Raw genomic sequence first — 22362 nt, forward strand, 5'->3', positions numbered from 1 at the left:
TCTGTGTGTTCCTCCTTGGGTTCATCCTACCTTGGACTCTCTGCACTTCCTGGACTTAGGTGATTGTTTCTTTTCCCATGTTTGGGAAGTTTTCAGCGATTATCTCTTTAAATATTTTCTCAAGTCATTTCTCTCTCTCATCTCCTTCTGGGACCCCTATAACGCAAACATTGGTGCATTTAATGTTGTCCCAGAGGTCTCTTAGACTGTCTTCATTTCTTTTCATTCTTTTTTCTTTATTCTTTTCAGCAGTGATTTCCACCATTCTGTCTTCCAGATCACTTATCCATTCTTCTGCCTCAGCTATTCTGCCATTGATTCCTTCTTGTGAATTTTTCCTTTCAGTTACTATATTATTCACAGTGATTCTGTGAATCACTCTGTTTATTTGTTCTTTAGTCTTCTAGATCTTTGTTAAACTAGTTCTTCTAGGTCTTTGTTAAACATTACTTGCATCTTCTTGTTCCTTTCCTCCATTCTGTTTCCAAGATCCTGGATCATCTTCACTACCATTATTCTGAATTCTTTTTCCAGAAGGTGGCCTGTCTCTACTTATTTCACTGTTTTTTTTCTGGGGTTTTATCTTGTTCCTTCATGTGAGACATATTCTTCTGCCATTTCATTTTGTCTAACTTTCTGTGATTGTGGTTTCTCTTCCACAGGCTGCAGGATTGTAGTTTGTCTTGCTCCTGCTGTCTGCTCTCTGGTGAATGATGCTATCTAATTGGATCATGCAGTTTTCCTGATGGGAGGGACTGGTGGTGGGTGGGGCTGGGTCTTGTCCCTCTGGTGGTGAGGGCTGTGCTCAGTAAAACTTTAATCTGTTTTTCTGCTGATAGGTGGGGCTGTGTTCCCTCCTTGCTGGTTGTTTGGCCTGAGTCAGCCCAGCACTGGTGCCTACAGTCTGTTTGGCTGGGCTGATAGTGGCCTCCAGGAGGGCTTACACCAGTGAATACTTCCCAGAACTGCTGCTGCCAGTGTTTTTGTCCCCTCAGTGAGCCACAGTCACTCCCTGCCTCTGCAGGAGACCCTTCAATACTAGCAGGTCAGTCTGGCCCTGTCTTCCATGGGGTCACTGCCTTTTTCCCCTGGCTCCTGATGCACATGAGACTGTGTGCACCCTCCAAGAGTGGAGCCTCTACTTACCCCGGTCCTGTGGAAGTCCTGCTATCAAATCCCACTTGCCCTCAAAGCCAGACTCTCTGGGGACTCCTCCTCCTATTGCCAGACACACTGGCTGTGAAGCCTGACATGGGGCTCAGAATTCTTACTCCAGTGGGAGAACTTCTGTGGTACAGTTATTTTCCAGTTTGTGGGTTGCCCACCTGGTGGGTATGGGATTTGACTTTATCACGATTGCATCCCTCCTACTTTCATTGTGGCCTCCTTTCTTTGGATGTAGGGTATCTTTTTTGGCAGTTTCCAGCATTTCTGTCAGTGGTTGCTCAGCATTTAATCGTGATTCTGGTGCTCTCATAAGAAGGGGTGAGCATACCTCCTTCTATTCCACCATCTGGGGTAATCTCTCCAATAGCCAACCATTTCTGTCAACTTGTAGGAATACATTTGCTGGCATCTTTTACTCCTCCATCTATAGATATAGATCTGTATAATGCAGTTCATTGTTGAGAACTGTCCTTAGTTGATTTCCTCAGGAGACAGAATCTGAGATTTTGAGATTTGTGTGCCGGAGTTTTATTGGGTAGACTCAATACCTATCCAGTATGAGGCAAGCAGGATTGGACAGAGGAGATGTTGGACTGTGGTACATTCATAGTAGAAGCCCCAGCCGACCCTACCTCTTAAATCTACTCTTGATGTGGGTGTCTAATTTTATCTGAGCATGAGATTTGAAATAATGAAGGATATCAGCTGCATCTGAGATCTCAATGTCTCACTAAATCCTCCCAGCCCTTATGATTTCTGTGCATGCTGGCCAGATAACCCAGTGCCAGCAGTTGAGTCTCATCATTGGGGGTCTTTTCTCTGATTGCTAAAGCCCATTCTACTTATTTGTGCTAGCAATCCAAAACCGATGGACTTTTGATGCCCCTGGGTGTAGCCATCAAATAATGGCAGACAGGAATTAATATGATAAATATCTGTGGTCTCTCAGTGTGCAGTTGGATGTTTCTGAAGTGCTTGTTCTAAATGATCACTGCTGTCCTCTGGAACTAAACCCGTTACCCACAGTGGTAACTGGTTTGATAACCTCTGTTATTGGTTTCTTTTCATTTCCTGTCTCAGTTACCACTCCCTCCCAACATTTCTGTGAATCACATCTTAAATAATCTATGTGAATGATTACCATTTCAGTATGTTTATTTTCAGACAAATTCCTTTATAATTTTAGTATTAACAATAGTGAAGCAATAGTAAGTCACATTATAAAAGAGTTCTGATAGAGTTTGATAGCAAAAGAACATGTATCAAGCAGGAACCACATCATTCCAACACTGGATTTTTGGATGTTTTGAGTATTCAATGTATCTAATAAAATATTAAAAGAGAAAATAGCTGTACTGATCAGAAAGACAATAAGAGAACATTATGTACAAAGTTGCATTGATAACTACAGCCAGTCAGTCACCAACAGATAAATACCGTGAAAAAACGAACAACAAAACTGACCCAAGAAGATATTAATGACCAGTATAGCTCTATTTCTGTTAAAGAAATTTCGTTTATAAAAAAAAAAAACTTTCCACAAAAAAAACTGCCTACCAAGAGTCTTATTTAAAAAAGGAACAAACACTTCCCAACTTTTGTATGAGGCTAGTATAGCCCTGATACCCAAATCAGACAAGGTTAGTACAAGGCACAAAATCTATGTAAGAACAAAAAGAAGATTATATGTTTGTGTGTGTATGTGCATGTGTGTGTTCTGCAATTACCCAGATTCATTTTAGTAAGGTATGTTAAGTTATGCAGACATGAAAATGACTGTCATGAAGGAAAATATTTTACTAAAGTTCCCTGTAAACAGTAGGCATGGTCCTATAAACACAGGGCCACATGGGAAGGTACCAGGGTCAGTGAGAAGGCAAAGGGAGAGAGCCTTTATCATGGTTTCTGTAGGAAGAAACAGGCAAGACAGTGTATGTAGGTTAAGGATTGGATAGTTCAAATAATTTCATCAGGTTCTGGGGCAGAGCAGGTGTCCTTAATTACATAGTACCTGGCCCTGGGGTGAGTAGGACAGATGGATAGTGGCCAAGAGTGTAAGAGTCTGATAAAATAAGTGGTTGGAGATATGGGTTCTGGATTGGTTGGTGTGAATATGAAAGGCGTACTCCAAGGGTGAACTGTTTTACTCTCTCTAGGAATTAGCTAACCCTGGGAGAGGCAATCCTTTTAAGGTCGTCAAAGCCCCATGATGTCAAAGCATCAGAATATAGAAAATAAAATACATGGTTAATAGTGTGTGTATTATAAATATTGAAAAAATTATATCTGAAATTGTTTTTCTTTTTAAATAATTTATCTACCATTTTTAGAAAAATAAATATGCAGTTCTCAAGGGTCTAGAAATGAATGAAACTATTCAATTTGAAAAGCAATTTCACATGACGTAGGGATATTTAAAAATGTGTATTCTAAGAGTCTGAAATCCTACTTTCAGGCATAGGGTCTTTAGGACACACACAAGGCACAGCATTTATTACAGTAATATTTGTTATAAGCACTTACTGGAGATAAAATTATTAACTATAAATGAAGAAATAGGATATGATGTATTGATAGACTAAATACTGTAGTTGAAAAAAGGATCTATGACTATATATGGAAAAGCATATAGCTACAAAAAGAATGGAGTGATATAAATATGAATACGCTTTCATAGTTTTCAAAACTAGTCAAAAATATTAATTTTTAATAAATAAACTATGTATATAAAACCATAACAATATTTAAAAACCATTCATAATGAAAACATGTTATTTATATTTGGGATAGAGTAGAAAGAAAGGGAAAAGAAGTCAGGATCAAAGAGGATGGAAAATATTTATTTCTACTTATTTTATTGCTTTAAAAAATTTTTATTGGATTATAGTTGATTTACAATATTGTGTTAGTTTCAGGTGTACAACAAAGTGATCCAGTTATACATATGCATATGTTCATTCTTTTTCAGATTCTTTTCTCATATAGGTTATCACAGAATATTGAGTATTGAGAATACTGAGAATATTGTGTATGTTAATCCCAAGCTCCTAATTTATCCCTCCCCCGACGTTTCCCCTTTGGAAACCATAAGTTTGTTTTCAATATCTGTAAGTCTGTTTCTGTTCTGTAAATAATTTCATTTGTATCATTTTTTAAAATTAGATTCCACATGAGTGATATCATATATTTGTCTTTCTCTGACTTACTTCACTTAGTATGATAATCTCTAGGTCCATCCATGTTGCTGCAAATGGCATTATTTCATTCTTTTTTATGGCTGAGTAATATTCCATTGTATATATGTACCACATCTTCTTTATCCATTCCTCTGTTGGTGGACATTTAGGTTGCTTCCATGTCTTGGCTATTGTAAAATGTGCTGCAGTGAACACTGGGGTACATATATCTTTTTGAATTATGGTTATCTCTGGATATATGCCCAGGAGTGGGATTGCTGGGTCATATGGTAGTTCTAGTTATAGTTTTTTAAGGAACCTCCATACTTTATCCATAGTGGCTGTATCCATTTACATTCCCACCAACAGTGTAGGAGGGTTCCTTATTTTATTACTTTTATCATAAAATACTTGAAACACATGAGAAAATAATGCTATGTTTGATTCTTATTCATGAAAATATGGTAAATTTTCAAATCCTCTATATTTTTATTGTTTTTCTTTCAGTATTCAAAATAACAGACATGCACACACACATGTACATACACACACCATGCATACGTGCATGCACATACCATGCACACATATAGGGTCAAGATCAAGACAAAATATAAAATTCGGCTTTTGAAGAAATTTACTGCACACTTTTTGAAGTTGAGGCACAAATTTGTCATTTATCTGGTCAAAAACTTGTGTGGTCACATGAGAGACGGACGGGGTAGGAGCAGGTGAAACAATTATTTATAAGATCTCAATATTCATGCAAAGAACACAAGTATATATTGAAAGAAAAAATGATATAGCTTTTTTTCCTCGAATTTAGCTTTAAGAAAAAGACATCACATGACAATTTGTATAGAGAGCTAACCCCCTTCTTTTAAAGGAGAATGTCAATATCCTTAAAATTAGTTAAAAGTTCTTGCAATAGAGATTCTAAGAGAGGATAAATTTTTAAATAAGTCATCTTGGGAGGCACTTAATTCTGATGAACATTAGAGTCCCCCCCCCATTCTTCCTTTTATTACTATTTGAAAAAAAATAGTTTTACCTACTTTATTAATACTGACGTATCTAGGACCCCAAATAACTAAATATTCTGCAATTCTAACTGAACTCTCTCTTCTCTAATGTTGTTATGAACTGGATGCAGATAATGATGGTGCTCTATGAGCTGACCATAAAACAAACACACAAAAAACAAAAGCAAGCCATCAAAATACAAGAGAAGAAAGGAAACTTAGCTTTCGGAATGTTAACATGGAAAAGAAACATTCTACATTAGAGAGAAACAGAATTCCATCTTACTGAATAATTATATTTTGGGTCTCCTTGTTAGAGCAGATCAACTTGTTGGAACAGGGAGTGCCCATTAACAATATAAAACATGTTCCACCGGCTTCGTAATTTAAAATCAAGGAAAGAGGGAGCAAAAATTGCAGGTGGAACAATTACCACTTATAAGAACTAGGAAGGTAATCCTACCAAGCCAGTAGTTTTAGGGGAATGGTTGAAATAACCAACTATTAGTACAATGGCAGTTAGAATGTATTACCAAAAAAAACAAAAATAAAATGCAGCAAGTTGCAAAGAGAGATGAATAATTCTAATAATAATGATTCTGTAATTCTCATAGAGTCTTGAGATTAGAGGACTCAAAGATTTGAAAAGTCCAGTTCTCTAGGACCCAAAATGTGGGAGATTAAGATGATGACTCCAATCTTTTTCCAACCGTATTTTTTTACATGGCCTCAAGCTAATGATCTTTAATATAAGAAAGCAAGAGTGTATTTCTCTTGTGGTGGTGGCTTGTGTTACAAGCCACCCCCAAACTTAGTAGCTTAAAACAATAATGATTTATTATTACTCATGATTCTGTGGGTTGCCTAGGATCATCTGGGCTGTTCTTTTCTTCAGGTTTAGGAGAAGTTATTCATGTAACTGCATAGAGCTGGCAGGAGCTGGTACATCCAAGAAGGCCTCTTTTTTATTTTTTAGGATCTGTATCCATATGGCCTCTTATTACTGAGTACTCTAGCTTGAGCTTCTTTTCTTCATCACATCTGGATTCTAACAAGCACATTCCAAGGAATCAAGCCCCAATCTATAAGCACTTACCAATTTTCTGAAATATACTTGCTAATGCCTTATTGTACAAACGTCACATGATCAGGACCGGGGTGAATGTGGAAGGTATATAAGCCATGAGCTGTATTTCACTGTGGGCTCCCTGAGGCAGAGCTAGTATGAAAAGTAACAACATAGATATAAAAATGGTGTATGGAAAAGAACATGGGGAATAGTCGCTGGTACATGGAACAGACTGGAAGCAGACACTATGAGCTTACTAAGTTCCTAAGGAAAATTTATTTCCTAAGAAAACATGAGTCTGTCTTGTGAAAGCCAAAAATAACTATTGGGTTACCAAATTTTCACTAGCAGGAAGCAGTGTGCAAAAGTTATATGGTCCCCAAAAGTTTATACCCCACAGTGCCTACTTCAGTTATATTTAAGGAGGAAGTAGACAAAGGAAAACATCCCAAAAGGCAGGCATGGAAGTGGAACATTCTTCCTTCTTGCCTACCTTCCTTCTCTCCTTCTTTCTTTTCCTTTAAGAAAGGTGAATACAATTTTTCTTTAGAAAAATTAGCATAAAGTCATAAACTTATTGAATAAATTCCAGAAAGAATGTATTTCTAGCATCCATGAAATGCTATGACAAGCAAAATCTGAATAAGGGTCTTAACTTGTCAGAAGCTGTTAACTGTACCAATATTTATTTAACTCTTATGATTTCTGTGTTTCCATTTTAGATATTAACAGAATTATTGAAAGAACTAGATGTTGTTAATCATTTTTAAAGCACATGGAGAAAATTAATTATATGCAATGAGGCCCACCATGGATGAAAAATAGTTTAGTATGGTTATATTATCATCTCCTCAAATCATTATCTTCTGATTAAGCAATATGAGTTTTAGTCCTTTAATATATTCATTTTAGAATATCTTATTTGTTATAAATAAAGAGAGTAAATAATATATTAAAAGGCAAAAAAAAAAAAGGCATATCAAATATCCAATCAAGTGCACTGGAATAATGCTTTAAAACATAAAATTATTAAAAAAAACAAAAACATAAAATTATTGGCTTTCTTACAGAAGTATATTCTTTAAACCTATAGTTTATGAAATTACAAAAGCTTATTCTGGAGATTATTATATTTAAAAAGTTTTAAATGTTACACTCAGAAAAAATGAGATTGTTTTCTTATACAAAGCTTTAAAGTCTGCTTTGTAATTGGAGAACATGTTAAGCAAGGTCCAACAAGAACTGAAGATCTTGGCTTCTAAGAATAGTGAAACTGATCTTTTAAACTTCATGGGAGAGTTCCTGGATAAACAGAAGAACATAGACTATCTGAAATACCATCTTGGCTGTCAGAAGGATTTAGAAAATCTGGCCTAGTGGGAAGTCTTGTTTGAAAAGCCTGCTGAAGTGTCAGGTGAAGAGGTGTAACTTCTGAAGGCAACACAGCAGGTCTTCCCATTGTAGTAGGTCTCATTTCTATGGAAGTAATTATCTTCACTTGATTAATTTTTGTTTAATTACAGAATAAGATTTGATTTGTTTTTATTCATATCATTGGAGTGTTTAGTTAAAAAACTTGTGTTGCAGTGACATAAGATATTTCTATCACTATTTTTAATAAAAGTTAATTAATTTGGATTTTTACTTTAGGGTCAAATTATGCATCTATTATAAAACCAATTATCTACAACAGAATTCTATCAAAGTATCTTTCTAGAAAGTTTCACTATGCTTATTTATTTTAAATGAGTGCAACTTGTATTCAAAGATGACAGTAGAGGAAAGGAATTCCTTTATGCAACTAGTATCTTCCTTTTCTAATCTCATGCCCAAATATACATAGGAAGTTGCACACACACTCAATAGTAGTTTCCTTATAAGGTTTTGTATCCCTGAAAACAGCCAGAAATATCTGTAGCTCTGTTCAGTGAGAAAAATTTTTCTTGAAAATCACAATAAGTCTTTCATCTTGCACACCACTCACTATATTGCACTTAACATTTACATAAATATCAATATCAATGTCTGTTTTTATATCTTCAATTCACATATTTTTGTTTAATCAAATTTTATAATTGACAAATACTACTGTTATTTAAAAAAGAGTAGAAAGTAGAAAATAGTTTAATTCTTCCTTGAACAGTCCATGTGAATTGCACTATCGTTAAGACATTTCTAAGCAAGTTTCTAAGTGCTGAATTCTTGAGATAAGTCAACACTAATATACATTACTCATACAGTCTTTGCTGTCTGGACATACGCATCTTGCATTTTGTGTTACTGAACCACCAATATACAAACATAATACTAGATCATCACCTACTGAGGTTTATCCCAGCAATGCAAAGCTGCCTCAACATTCATAAATCAATTAATGCAAATCACCGTGTTAACAGACTATGGGACAAAATCATATGATCATCCCAATAGATGCTGACAAAGTATTTGGCAAAATCCAACTATCTATCATGACAAAAACTCTCAAAGAACTAGGAATAGAGGGAACTTCCTTTAACCTGATAAAAGGCATCTACAAAATAGCTATAGGAGGTAACATTATACCTAACAGCCAAAAAAAAAAAGCTTTTAACTTCTGAGTATCAGGAATAAATCAAGGGTCAGCTATATGACAAGAAAAAAATACAATTGGAAAAGAAGAAATAAAACTTTCTGTATCGATAGGTAGCATGATTATGTAGAATGTAGAAAATACCATAGAATCTACAAATCATATCCTAGGACTAGTAAATAAGTTTAGCAGTGTAGCAGTATGCACAATTAATACACAATTAAATTCTACATTTATTGCCAATTACTCATATCAATATGAAATTTTTAAAATTTGAAGAATTAATAAATATAATATTTAAAACTAATTCGTGAATAAATGTAAATAACAAAGGTAATTGAAGAGAAAATTACCAAATTATTTTATTTTATTAATTAACTTATTTATTTTTGACTGTATTGGGTCTTCGTTGCTTTGTGGGCATTCTCTAGTTGCAGTGAGCAGGGGCTACTCTTCACTGCAGTGTGCAGGCTTTTCATTGTTGTGGCTTCTCTTGTGGAGCATGGGCTCTAGGCATGCAGGCTTCAGTAGTTGTGGCACGTGGGCTCAGTATTTGTGGCTTGTGGGCTCTAGAGCGCAGGCTCAGTAGTTGTGGTGCACAGGCTTAGTTGCTCCACAGCATGTGGGATCTTCCTGGGCCAGGGCTCGAACCCATGTCCCCTGCATTGGCAAGTGGTTTCTTAACCACTGCGCCACCAGGGAAACTCACCAAATTATTTTTAACCTATATTCTTGTCCATATAATAGATTTTTTGTAAAACTACAGTATAGCAGTAACTCGATGCAAGTTTAAATGAGGGAGATAAATCCCACTCATTCTTGTTTATTTGACCATCCTTACTGATTTTGTCCCTTGAAGTCCACCATATACACAAGTGCAGAAGTCATTGTTGGATTGGAGACAGTGTTAAGAATCTAGGTTTATAAAGGTATTCCTGTTTCTTTTCGTCTAATTCAGTTATCATTTGACCATACTTTCCTAGAAGAAAGAAGGAGAAAGCAGATGAAAACACATTATGCAGTCTAGGTAGTTCTTATTCAGTCTGTGCAAAGTATAGTATAGTGGGAAGAGTAATAGGTTAGAATTAAAATGATCTGGGTTCCAAAAACACAATTGTCAATTTTGTCCAAGGCATATTTGTTATTATTTGAGTATTAAGTCTTATCATCAAAATGTAGAACTCTGAGTGATCTCATAAATTAAAATAATTTACTTAAGTCCAGGAAATACATTTCAAAGTTAAATTATCATGGAGAACCCATTAGAAAGCAGATTTATGCTTAAAAACATACCTTAAGGATTCACTTATTATAATGATTGGTAGGGGTTTGGTCTGATAACCTGAGAAGAAATAGAAAAAAAATAGTATTGTTTAAACATCTCTTTGAAGGTTTATAAGAAAGATGCAGGCAACAAGAATTGTGGAATGAAAATCCAGATAAATCAAAGGAGGGAACCTCACAAAAGTGAGCTGAGGATGTGGGGACAGTTTCTAGAATTGCCTATTGTACCTTTTGAGAACGGGAATACTTGTGCAGAATTTTGACAGATTCAGGAGGCTAGGAAAACAAAGGTTGTAGATCAGGGTTTCCAATGAGAATAGTTTCTTTCTTTCTTCTTCTTTTTTAAAAACAAACTTCTGGCATGGGACTTCAAAGGAACACCCTAAGGAGAAAGAATAAATTAGAAATACACCAATCCTCAATTCTGATTGGATAAGGTGATTATTATTGCTAAAGGCCTTGATGAAAAGAAATGCAAACATTTTTGGATAAAGATGACATCACCTCTACCTTAAATTAATTGTAAAAAGTGTTTTAATAATAAACTTTAATTTTTAAAATGGTTAAGGTTATAGAAAAATTGTGAAGACAGTATGAAGATTTTCCATATGCCCCATGCCCTGTTTCCCCTATTATTAGTGTCTTATATTAGCTTGGTGCATTTGTTACAATTAATGAACCAATTTTGATACATTATGACTAACTAAAGGCATGCTTTATTGATATTTCCTTAGCTTTTACTTAATGTCCTTTTTCTGTTTCACAATCTCACCCAGAATCAATACATATTAATTGTCATCTTTCCTCGGGCTCCTCTTGGCTGTGAGAGGTTTGCCAAACTTTTCTTCTTTTTGATCACCTTGACACTTCTTGAAAAGTACTGGTCAGGTATTTTGTAGAACATCTCTCAATTGGGATTTGTCTGATATTTTTCTCATGATTAGACTGAGGTTATGGGTTTTCCAGAGGAATACCACAGAAGTAAAGTGATATTTTCATTACATCATATCAATGATAAATACTATCAACACGGCTTATATTGTTGCTATTAACCATAGTCATATGGCTCAAATAATAGTCAGGTTTCTTCACCTCCTTTTCCAGCCCCTTTTCCATACTGTACTCTTTGGAAGGAAGTCAATATGTAGGAGGGGAGGAATCTACATAATTTAATATATTTGGATTTCTTCAACAGAGTATTTTTCCTTTCTCCTCCAGTTAGTTATTAATTCATCATTGATTTATATCAGAATAGACTAATTGTTGTTTATTTTATACCTTGGGTTATAATCCAATACTGCTGTACTTATTTCCCTGCTCATATTGTTCCAGATTTGGCCATTGGGAGCTCTTTGAGATGGCTCCCATGTCCCCCTGACATACTCCCATCATTATAGGCTTTTGTTTTCATTTTTGTTTTGGAGTACTTCCTTGCTCTCTTGTACAGCCAGATTGTTCCAGGTTCATCATGTATACTTGATGCCCCAATCCTAGAATTAGACATTTCTGCAAGAAAATCTTGTTTCTTTCATTGAGAAAGCATTAGAAACCAAGATCTGTGTGCTAGATGTGCTTATTGCTGCTAGGTGTAAGCCATCTCACCTGACAGAACAAGGAAATATGTGTGTGTGTGTATACACCTATTATTTACATAGACCCATAAACATTTCTATATATAGCTGCATATACACACACACATATTAAGCTAAACATGAGTTCATACTGAAATCTCAAACTCTAATCCTTTACTACATAGATCATTCTAGAATCCTCCCCCCTTGCTTATCTCTAACTCCATGTTCCAACACGTGAGAAACCTAGCTCCAACCATCTGCCACCCATTTGCTTAATTGTCCAAGTGTACATATACAGCAGTGTCAGAATTATGGACCCACTGTTACATCCCTGGGAAATAACTTTATAAACTAAGGCATGGTGCTTATCCAGTTTCTTTTGCCTTAGTCTTACAGACTCTACTCATTTCAATTACTTAGATCAGTAACTTTTGCTCCCACTCATATCAGGGAGATCATTTCATACACGTGTAATACAAATACGTTGTTTTGTTGTAATCTGTGTTTGTATACATGAAATTTCACTTTTGTTCTGTAAAGTTCTGTGGGTTTGGACAAAGCAATATATCACGTATCTATAACTACACTACCGTAGTGCTTTCCCAGATCCCCTGTGCTTCACCCATTTAATTCTCCCCTCCTCCTCCAAACCCCTGGTAACTACTGATCTTTTTACCATCGCTATAGTTTGAATTTCCTAGAATGTCATATAGCTCAGGGGTCCTCAACCCCTGGTACTGGTCCATGGCCTATTAGGAACCGGGCCGCACAGCAGGAGGTGAGCGGTGGGCGAGCTAGTGAAGCATCATTTGCCGCTCCCCATCACTTGCATTACCACCTGAACCATCACCCCCCACCCCAATCTGTGGAAAAATTGTCTTCCACGAAACTGGTTCCTGGTGCCAAAAAGTTTGGGGACCACTGAGATAGCTGATTCCTATATAGAGTATGTTGCCTTTTCAGACTGGGTTCTTTCATTAAGCAATAAATATACATTTGTTTCTTTCATGTCTTTTTGTTGCTTGATGGCTCATTTTGTTATATTGTTGAATAGTATTCCATTATATGGATATACCACAGTTTATCCATTTACCTATTGAAAGACATTTTTTAGTTGCATCAAGTTTGGGGTGATATGAATAAATCTGCTGTAAACATTTACATGCAAGTTTTTGAGTTTACGTAAGTTTTAAAATCAGTGAACTCAATACATAAAATCATGACTGCTTGATGATAAGCTAAAACTATGTTTAGCTTTGCAAGGAACTGCTAAACTGTAGTACAAAGTGGCTATACCACCTTACATTCTAACCAATAATGAATAATAATACTGTACATCTTTCCCAGAAGTTGTTATTGTCATATATTTTTGAATTTAGGCATTCCAATATGTATGTACCAGTACTCATTGTTATTTTAATTTGCAATCCTCTAATCCTCTTCAACAGAGGATGTTGAACATCATTTCATATGCTTATTTCTATCTCTATATCCTCTTTTGTGAGGCATCTGCTCAGACCTTTTGCCAATTTTTAATTGGGTTGTTTTCTTATTGTTAAGTTTTAAGTGTCTTTTGTACATTTGAATGTAAGTCCTTTATCATAGAAGTGTTTTTTAAATATTTTCTACCAGTCTGAGAATTGGGTATTCATTCTCCTAACTGTACTTTTGCATAACAGAAGTTTTTAACTTTAAGCAGATACAATTTATCAATTTTTTCTTTCATCAGTCATGCTTTTGATATTGTATCTAAAAACTCATGGCAAAACCAAAGGTCAGCTAGGTTTTCTTGTATGTTTTACTCTAGAAAATTTAGAATTTAAAGTTTTACATTTAGTCTATGATCCATTTTAAATTATATTTTGTGTATGATGTAAGATCTGTGTCTGGGGTTTTTGTTTTTGTTTTTTGCATATTGACATTCAAATTTTCCAGTACCATTTGTTAAAAAGTCTATTCCTTCTCTATTGAGTTGCCTTTGCTCATTTTTCAAATGTCAGTTGACTATATTTATTTGGATCTATTTCTGTTTTCTCCCATTTTGTTCCACTGATCTTGGTGTCTATCACCAATACGATGCTATCTTGATTAATGTAGTTTTATAGTAAGGCTTAAAATTAGGTAATATTAGGGCTTCCCTGGTGGCGCAGTGGTTGAGAGTCTCCCTGCCGATGCAGGGGACACAGGTTCGTGCCCTGGTCTGGGAAGATCCCACATGCCGCGGAGCGGCTAGGCCCATGAGCCATGGCCGCTGAGCCTGTGCGTCTGGATCCTGTGCTCCGCAACGGGAGAGACCACGACAGTGAGAGGCCCACGTACCACAAAAAAAACAAAAATTAGGTAATATTAAAGTGATGCAAGCATCATGGTGGTCTGATATGCTCCCTTTGTCTCTTCCTTTCAATCTACAACCAGTAAAACAACCATAACTGAACAAAGGTGCCTCTGCTCAACATACCAGGATGCTGGGTAAATCCACACATCTACACATCTAAAGGTGGGTTCACTGGAACACATAGAGAAAGTGAAACGAGGGGAATATCAGAGGTGGTGCCTGTGATCCTGGACCTCTGGCCAGATGGCTGAGCTCACAGCCTCAGAGAATCTAGTAGCATAAGAGGAAGTGGCACAGACTCCCACCTCCTGGTTGCAGTGCCACTTGCAGCTACAGGGAACTGAGCAGCTGCATAGGGACCTGTGACCCTGTTCCCTCCAGCTGCAGAGGTACCCAACAACTCTGCCTTCCCTGACCACAGTGATGACACACACAAACCTTACAACCCCGGACTTGGCAGAGGCACCTGAAGCCCTGGGTCCCCCGATTTTCCCTCCCCATCTCATGGCCCCAGGTGGCAATGCCAGTGACCCCCAGCAGCAAAGCACCAATGACATTAGCAGCAGGAAGAATGGGCAACACCTGTGTCAGAGGTGATGCAAGGTGAAAAAATGCATATTATCAAATACAACCAGAGGCAATTCAGGTAAGAGAAATCCAAAACTTGTGCTATGTGTTATGCTAACACATATATATGGAATCTAAAAAAAAAAGGTTCTGAAGAACCTAGGGGCAGGACAGGAATAAAGACGCAGACATAGAGAATGGACTTGACAGGGAGGGGAAAGGGTAAGCTGGAATGAAGTGAGAGAGTAGCATTGACCTATATACACTACCAAATGTAAAATAGATAGCTAGTTGGAAACAGCTGCATAGCACAGGTAGATCAGCTCCGTGCTTTGTGACTGCCTAGAGGGGTGGGATAGGGAGGGTAAGAGGGAGACACAAGAGGGAGGGGATATATGTATACGTATAGATGATTCACTTTGTTATACAGCAGAAACTAACACAACATTGTAAAGCAATTATACTCCAATAAAGATGTTAAAAAAAACATGAAAAAAAAAAACCCAACTTGTGTTATATAGTCACCTACTGAAAAACAAAAGAAAGGCTTCTAATTACTAACTGTTGAGTCATTAGAATCAAGTAAAAAAAAAAAAAAAGGCTTTACCTAAAGAAAAAAGATGCTTACTACTTCAAATGCAGAGGAGCAAATCTGCGTGAAGTACCATGGTAACATAGTATCACAGAAATTAAATGACAATTTTCTAGAAACCAAACTTAAAGTCACAGGATATTGAGATCTAATTGACAGAGAATTCAAAATACTTATCAGGAAGAAACTGAACAGGATATAAGAAAACACAGAAAAGCAGTTCAGTGAGATCAGGAATAAAATTAGTGAACAGAAGGAATACTTTACCAAAGAAATTAAAAGTCTATAAAAGAACCAAACAAATTCTGGAACTGAAGAACTCAGTAAATAAGATGAAGAACACATTAGAAAGCAGTAGTAACAGAGAAGACCACAGGAATAAAGAATTAGCGAGCTCAAAGGTAGAAATCTAGAAATGATACAGATAGAAGAAGAAAGAGAATTAAGATCTAAAAAAATGAAGCAATTCTCTGAGAACTATCCCACTCTATTAGGATGGGCAACATTAGAATGATGAGTAACCCAGGAGAGAGGGAGAAGGGAGCAGAGGGTTTATTCAAAGAAATAATAGCTGAGAATTTCCCAAACTTGGGGAAGCAAGTGGATATAAAAGTCTAGAAGCTAAGAGAATGCACAATTACCTCAACAGACCTTTTCCAAGGCACAGTTATATTAGAACTGTCAAAAGTCAGTGACAAAGAAATTTAAAAACAGCCAGGGAAAAAAGGATGGTAACCTACAAAGGAACCCTCCTTATGCTATCAGCAAATTTCTCAGCAGAAACTTCATAGGCTAGGAGAGAGTAGAATGACATACTCAAAATTTTGAAAGATAAAAACTGTCATCCAATAATACTCTATCTAGCAAAGTTATCATTTAGATATGAAGGAGAAATAAAGGCTTTCCCAAACAAAAGCTGAAAGATTTAATCAACACTAGACGTACGTTGCAAGAAATGTTGAAAGGAGCTCTTCTACTTAAAATGAAAAGGCATAAGTACACAAAACTTGGAGTAAAGTAATAAATAGAATCAGAACACTGCAACTCTATATCAGAATAGGTTATTTAAAAAGTATAGCATATACTTGAAGGGGGAAAAAAGCAGTAAAAACAACTATATCTACTTCAGTTTGGTAACAAACTCACAACATAAAAAGGGAAAATTTGAGACAACAAAAACATAAATAAGGAAGTGGAAAAAAATGGAACCTTTACAGGCAAATGAAGGTAAACTGCTATCAGCAGAAAATAGGACTATTTTATCTATGAGAGGTTTTATACAAACCTGATGATAACCACAAAACATACATCTGGAGCAGAGACACAAATGGAGATATGGAGCAACCTGAAAACAAAAGATAAAATGGCTGTACTAGGCGTCATTTATCAATAATTTCCCTAAATGTAAATGGATTGAATTCCCCAATGAAAAGACACAAAGTGGCTGGACGGATTCAAAAACAAAAACCAACTAAACACTGCCTCCAGGAGATTCATCTCAGGTCTAAAGACAAACAGGCTCAGTGAAGGGATGGAAGTTCCTCAAAAACTTAAGAATAGAACTATCATACGATCCAGCTATTCCATTTCTGGGTATTTATCCCCAAAATATGAAAACACTATTTGGAAAAAATATATGCACCCCTATGTTCATTTACCCTAGCATTATTTACAACAGCCAAGATATGGAAACAACCTAAATGCTCATCGACAGATGAATGGATAAAGATGTGGTATGTAATACGTAAAACTGAATGCTACTCAGACTTAAAAAGATGAAATTTTTCCACTTGCAACAACATTAGTGGACCCTGAGTGTGCTATAAGAGGACCTTGAGTATACTATAAGTGAAATAAGTCAGAGAAAGATAAATACCGTATCATTTCACTCATATGTGGAATATTAAAAAACATTTTTGATAAATGAACAAACCAAAACAAACACACAGATACAGAGAATAGAGTGTGGTTACCAGAGGGAAAATGGGAGGGGGGAGAGAAAAATGGGTAAAGGGGGTCAGCTCTGTGGTGATGGATGGAAACTAAACTCTTGATGGTGAGCACATCGTAGTGTACACAGAAGTGAATCATAATGTTGTATACAGGAAACTTACATGTTATAAACCAATGTTATAATGTTATCTCAATTCAATAAATTAAAAAAAATTCGATAATATAGTTTCTCCAACTGCATTTTATTTCATATTACTTCGTCTATTCTGGGACTTCTGTCTTATAAACTTTAGAATCAGATTATCTGTACCTACAAACTAGTTTGATGGAATTTTCATTGGAATTGCATTGAATCTATTGAATGAGTTGGGAAGAATTGATAATCTTAGCAATATTGAGTCCATGAACATAAAATACCTCTCGATTTATATGTATACATACATATGTTCTTTGATTTATTTCATCAGGGTTTTGTAGTTTTCCTCCTATATACATGTTGTTAAAAATATACCTACATATTTCATTTCTTGGTGCTAATGTAAATGATATGTTTCCCTTTTAATTTTAAATTCTAATTGTTCATGGAAGTTATATAGGAAAATAATTTATATATATATATATACATATGTATATTTCTGTATATATATCTGTAAACAATGATAATTTTATTTCTCCCTTTCCAATCTGCATAACTTTTATTTACTTTTCTTGATGTTGTAGTGCATTGAATAAACATTTTACTGCACTTAGGAAAGAAGCATCCAGTGTTTCATCAGTTTTTTATATACATTCTTTATGAAGGGGAGGATATTCCAAACTGTTCTTAGTTTCTGATAGTTTTTTTGTCATGAGTGGATATTGGATTTTGTCAGATGATTTTCTGTATCAATTGATATGATCTTATGTGTTTTCTACTTTAGCATGTTGATGTTGTGTGATTGATTTCAGTCTTTGTATACCTGGAATAAATCCCACTTGTTCCTGCTGTATGATTATTTTAATGCCTTGTTTGTTCAATTTGTTAATATTTTTTGAGATTTTTCCATCTGTTATGAAAGATATTGGTTTGTAGATTTCCTTTCTTGTAATATCTTTATATGGTATTGGTATTAGGGTATAATGCTTGCCTTATTGAATGAATTAAAAAGTGCTTTTTCCTCTGCTACTATTTTCTGAAAGAGAGTGTGGAGGCTGAATATCACCTTATTAAATGTTTGGTAGAATTCACCAGTGGAACCATCTACGTCTGCTGCATTCTTTTTTGAAAGATGATTAATTATGGATTCAATTTCTTTAATAGATATATACCTATTCAGATAATTTATCTCGCCTTGTGTTAAATTTGGTAGTTCATGTCTTTCAAGGTGTAAGACTATTTTACCTATATTATTAAATCCATGGGCACAAAGTTGTTCACAGTATTCCTTCATTAATCTTTTAATGTCCATGGGATGAGTAGTGATAACTCTTCCTTCATTGATGGTATTAGCGATTTGTGTCTTTTCACCTTTAATTAGGTAGCCTGGCTAGAGGTTTATAATTTTTTGATCTTTTCAAGGAATCCACTTATGGTTTAGTTGGATTGGTTAATTGTTTTCTGACTTTTAATTTCTTTGTTTTCTGCTCTAATTTGTATTTATTTTCTTCTGCTTGCTATATACTTAAATTGCTCTTGAGCTGGTTGGGACTGGCTTCCACGTTTTGGCCAAAGGAAAATATGATGTTACTTGAAGAAAAAACTTGTCCTGTGCCACTAACTTCATCAACATTAAATACCAACATTATGTGAATATCATGCTCCCCTTTATTTACATTGTGAAAATATTGTCTGATGTCTCTGGCAGCAAAGTAGAACTGCTGGGCTTTTTAGTTAAAGGAGTAGGGACATGGGGTACAGTGGGGAAATGTGTAAATCGTTGTCACTAGAATTATTTAATTATCTGTCTCAATCTGAAAACTGAGAATCAATAAATCTACAAATGTCTAAAAAAATTGCTCCCCTTTTTCTATTTTCCCAAGGTGATTCTTTTCCTATCTTTCTTATTTTCTAATATATACATTTAATTCTATACATTTCCCTCTAAGCAGTTGCTTTTGCTGCACCCCACAAATTTGGATAAGTTACATTTCATTTTTAATTAATTTATTCAAACATTTATCTTGATATTACTTTTTTGACCTATGTGTTATTTAGAAGCGTGTTGTTTAATCTCTAAATAATTTGAAATTTTTCCAACTATCTGTTTTTGATTTCTAGTCTAAATCCATTAAGGCCTAAGAGCATACTTTGTATTATTTCTATCTTATATATGTTAGAGTATATCTTATGGCCCGTAATATGTACTATCTTAGTGAATTTTCATGTGAGCTTGACAAAGATGTGTATTCTGCTGTTGTTGGATGGGCTAGTCTATATTCTATAAATTTCAGTTAGATAAAGGTAATTAATGGTGTTTTTCAGATCACCTGCATTCTTGCTGATTTTCTACCTTCTTGATATATCAGTCTGTGAAAGAGGAATGCTGACTTCTGTAACTGTAAGTGGACTTACCTATCCTTTCATTGTACCTAGTTTTACCTACATATTTGTACTCCTGTTGTTACGTGCATTTAGGATTATCATGTGTTCTTGGAAAATTGATCCATTCATTGTCATACTGCATCCCTCTTTATTTAAGATAATTTTCCTTGTTCTGAATTCTGCTTTGTCTCAATTTAATATAACTAATTTAGATTTTGTTTGTTTGCTTGTGTTATGATTAACATTGTATATATTGATATTTATCCTCCCTTTACTTTTAACCATTCAGAGTCTTTACATTTTAAGTATTTTTTAATTAACAGTTTATACTTAGGTCTTCTTTTTGATCCACTCTGACAATGTCTATTTTACCAACAGTGTATTTAGACCACTTATATCAAAGTGACATTGAATAGTTGGATTAATATATACCATGTTTTAACTATTTTCTATTTATTGCCTTGTTCTTAATTTTACTTCTTCCCTTTTTCTTCCTTTTCTGATTTTAATTAAGAATTATCTCTAATTCTATTTTATATCCTTTCTTAGCACATCACATATACTACAAAAACTTTAGTAGTTTTCACAGAGTTTTCAATGTATATACATTTTCAACTAATCTAATCTAGTTCCACCTAAAATAAAACTATACCACTTCATTTTAAGTTCAGGCACCTTATAACAGTGTTCCCAATTCCCTCCTTTTACCTGTATATCATTACTATCATTCATTTCATTTATCCATATTCTGTAATCATCAAACACCATTTTTTATTGAAGTATAGTTGATTTACAATGTTGTGTTAATTATCCAATATCTTTTTAATACTATTATTTTAAACAGTTAACTTTTATACCAATTAAGAATAAGAAAAATATAAGCTTTATTTTACCTTAAGACGTTTTCCTTCTCTGATGCTCTTCCTTTTTTAATGTAAATCCAAGTTTCTGACTTGCATCCCTTCCTGTTGCTGAAGAAGTCCTTTTCACATTTCTTATAGGACAGATCTTCTGGCATTGATTTACTTCAGTTTTTGTTTGCCTGAAAAAATATATTTCTCTTTCACTTTTGGAGGATAATATTGCTGGGCATAGAACTCTAGATTAGTACCATTTTCCTTTCAACAGTATAAATGTTACTCACCCCTCTTCTTGATTGCATGGTGTGATGAAAAATCTACTATAAGTTGTATCCTTGTGTCTCTAAAGTTAAGGTGTTTTGTTACCCCCTTACCACTCCTAGGATTATTTTAAGATTTGCTCTGTTTGGTGTTTTTTCAGTTTGAATATAATATGTCTACATGTCTTTTTTTTTTTTTTTTAAATCGTAATTGATGTTCTCTGAGCTTCCTGGATCTGTTTGGTGTCTATCATTAATTTTGGAAAAATTTCAGCAATTACTTCAAATATTTCTTTTGCTCCATTTTCTTTTTTTTCTCCTCTTGGTATTCCAATTATTTGTATGTTCTATCTTTTTATGACCTATCTTCGAACTCACTTATTTTTTTCCTAGCTGTGTGTGGTCTCCTGGTTAGCCCATCAAAGATATTTTGAAATAAAGCATATCCTTTTGATTCTATTTTAGAGCTTCCATTTCTCTGCTTACAACACCCATGTGTTCTTACATACTATCTGATTTTTCTTTAGAGCTCTTAACATATTATTCATAGTTACTTTATATTCCCATTTTGACAATTCCAAAATCTGTGTCATAATGGAGTATGGTTCTAAAGCTGGCTTTGTCTCTTCAAACTGATTTTTCTGTCTCTAAGCATCCTCTGTAATTTTTGTTGAAAGCCAAATATAATGTATCAGGTCATAAGAACTGAGGTATTGATAAACAGGTCTTAGTGTGATATTTTATGTAAATATTTCTAGAGTTTGACAATGCTAACTGATTATTGTAGCTATATGTGCCAAAGGCTTCAAATCCTCTAGTGTCCTTGATTTTATCTCCTCTGTTGTCTTTGGGCTTTCATAAGAACTCCTTATCAAATAGTGTCTGTGTCTTTCTGCTCTTTCAGCTATAATCCATTGTTATTACAGGGGTACCCTGTCAGAGTGGTGGTAGGGCGTGTGGGAAGGGAAGTGTTCTATCATCTCATGAGTAAATCTCATTGTTTTAGTTAGGTTTGTCTCTGAGTTTCTGGGCTATTATTTTCACAAGTGTTTTATCTTTTCTTTTTTTTTTTTTTCCCCCGTTTGAGCGATAAAGGGAAGATAGACAGTGCTAGACTCAGAGAACTTCTCTTAGCTTACATGTAATAAGGCTCTGGTAACGTATTTTACCTTGGAGAATTTTTATGAAGAACATTCTTGGCTTATTTCATCATGGATAGTCTTTTCCATCTTTTGCCAGAACCACTGGGAAATCATTTCTGGCTATATACAGTGACAGTCTTGTGGAATTCCTGAAGGTTAAACCCATGAAAGTGTAGGGCCCTCTAAGATTGCAGCTCCTAGTAGTTTCTCACTTTCAATCTAATCCAAAATCAGCAATCAGCTTCCAGAAATTTGTCAGCATTACCATCTAAGT

The 22362-nt window shown here is 35.0% G+C and overlaps 2 long non-coding RNA genes across 2 annotated transcripts in view; one reads left to right on the forward strand and one right to left on the reverse strand.

Moving 5' to 3' along the window:
• Nucleotides 1-9171: 9171 nt before the first annotated feature.
• The window catches only part of LOC109548826 (uncharacterized), a 128932-nt gene continuing 115741 nt past the window's right edge, over nucleotides 9172-22362 (reverse strand). The window contains exons 5-9 of the long non-coding RNA XR_002174965.2: nucleotides 20720-20868; nucleotides 16638-16697; nucleotides 10513-10666; nucleotides 10294-10342; nucleotides 9172-9979 (exon numbers count right to left, since the gene is read on the reverse strand). This is a non-coding gene — a long non-coding RNA (uncharacterized lncRNA). The remainder of the gene's footprint in view (nucleotides 9980-10293; nucleotides 10343-10512; nucleotides 10667-16637; nucleotides 16698-20719; nucleotides 20869-22362) is intronic.
• The window catches only part of LOC141278790 (uncharacterized), an 81242-nt gene continuing 78650 nt past the window's right edge, over nucleotides 19771-22362 (forward strand). Inside the window, exon 1 of the long non-coding RNA XR_012332012.1 lies at nucleotides 19771-19842. This is a non-coding gene — a long non-coding RNA (uncharacterized lncRNA). The remainder of the gene's footprint in view (nucleotides 19843-22362) is intronic.

The sequence above is a fragment of the Tursiops truncatus genome, chromosome 5, assembly GCF_011762595.2.
Source record: "Tursiops truncatus isolate mTurTru1 chromosome 5, mTurTru1.mat.Y, whole genome shotgun sequence".
In the NCBI taxonomy this organism is placed as follows: Eukaryota; Metazoa; Chordata; class Mammalia; order Artiodactyla; family Delphinidae; genus Tursiops; species Tursiops truncatus.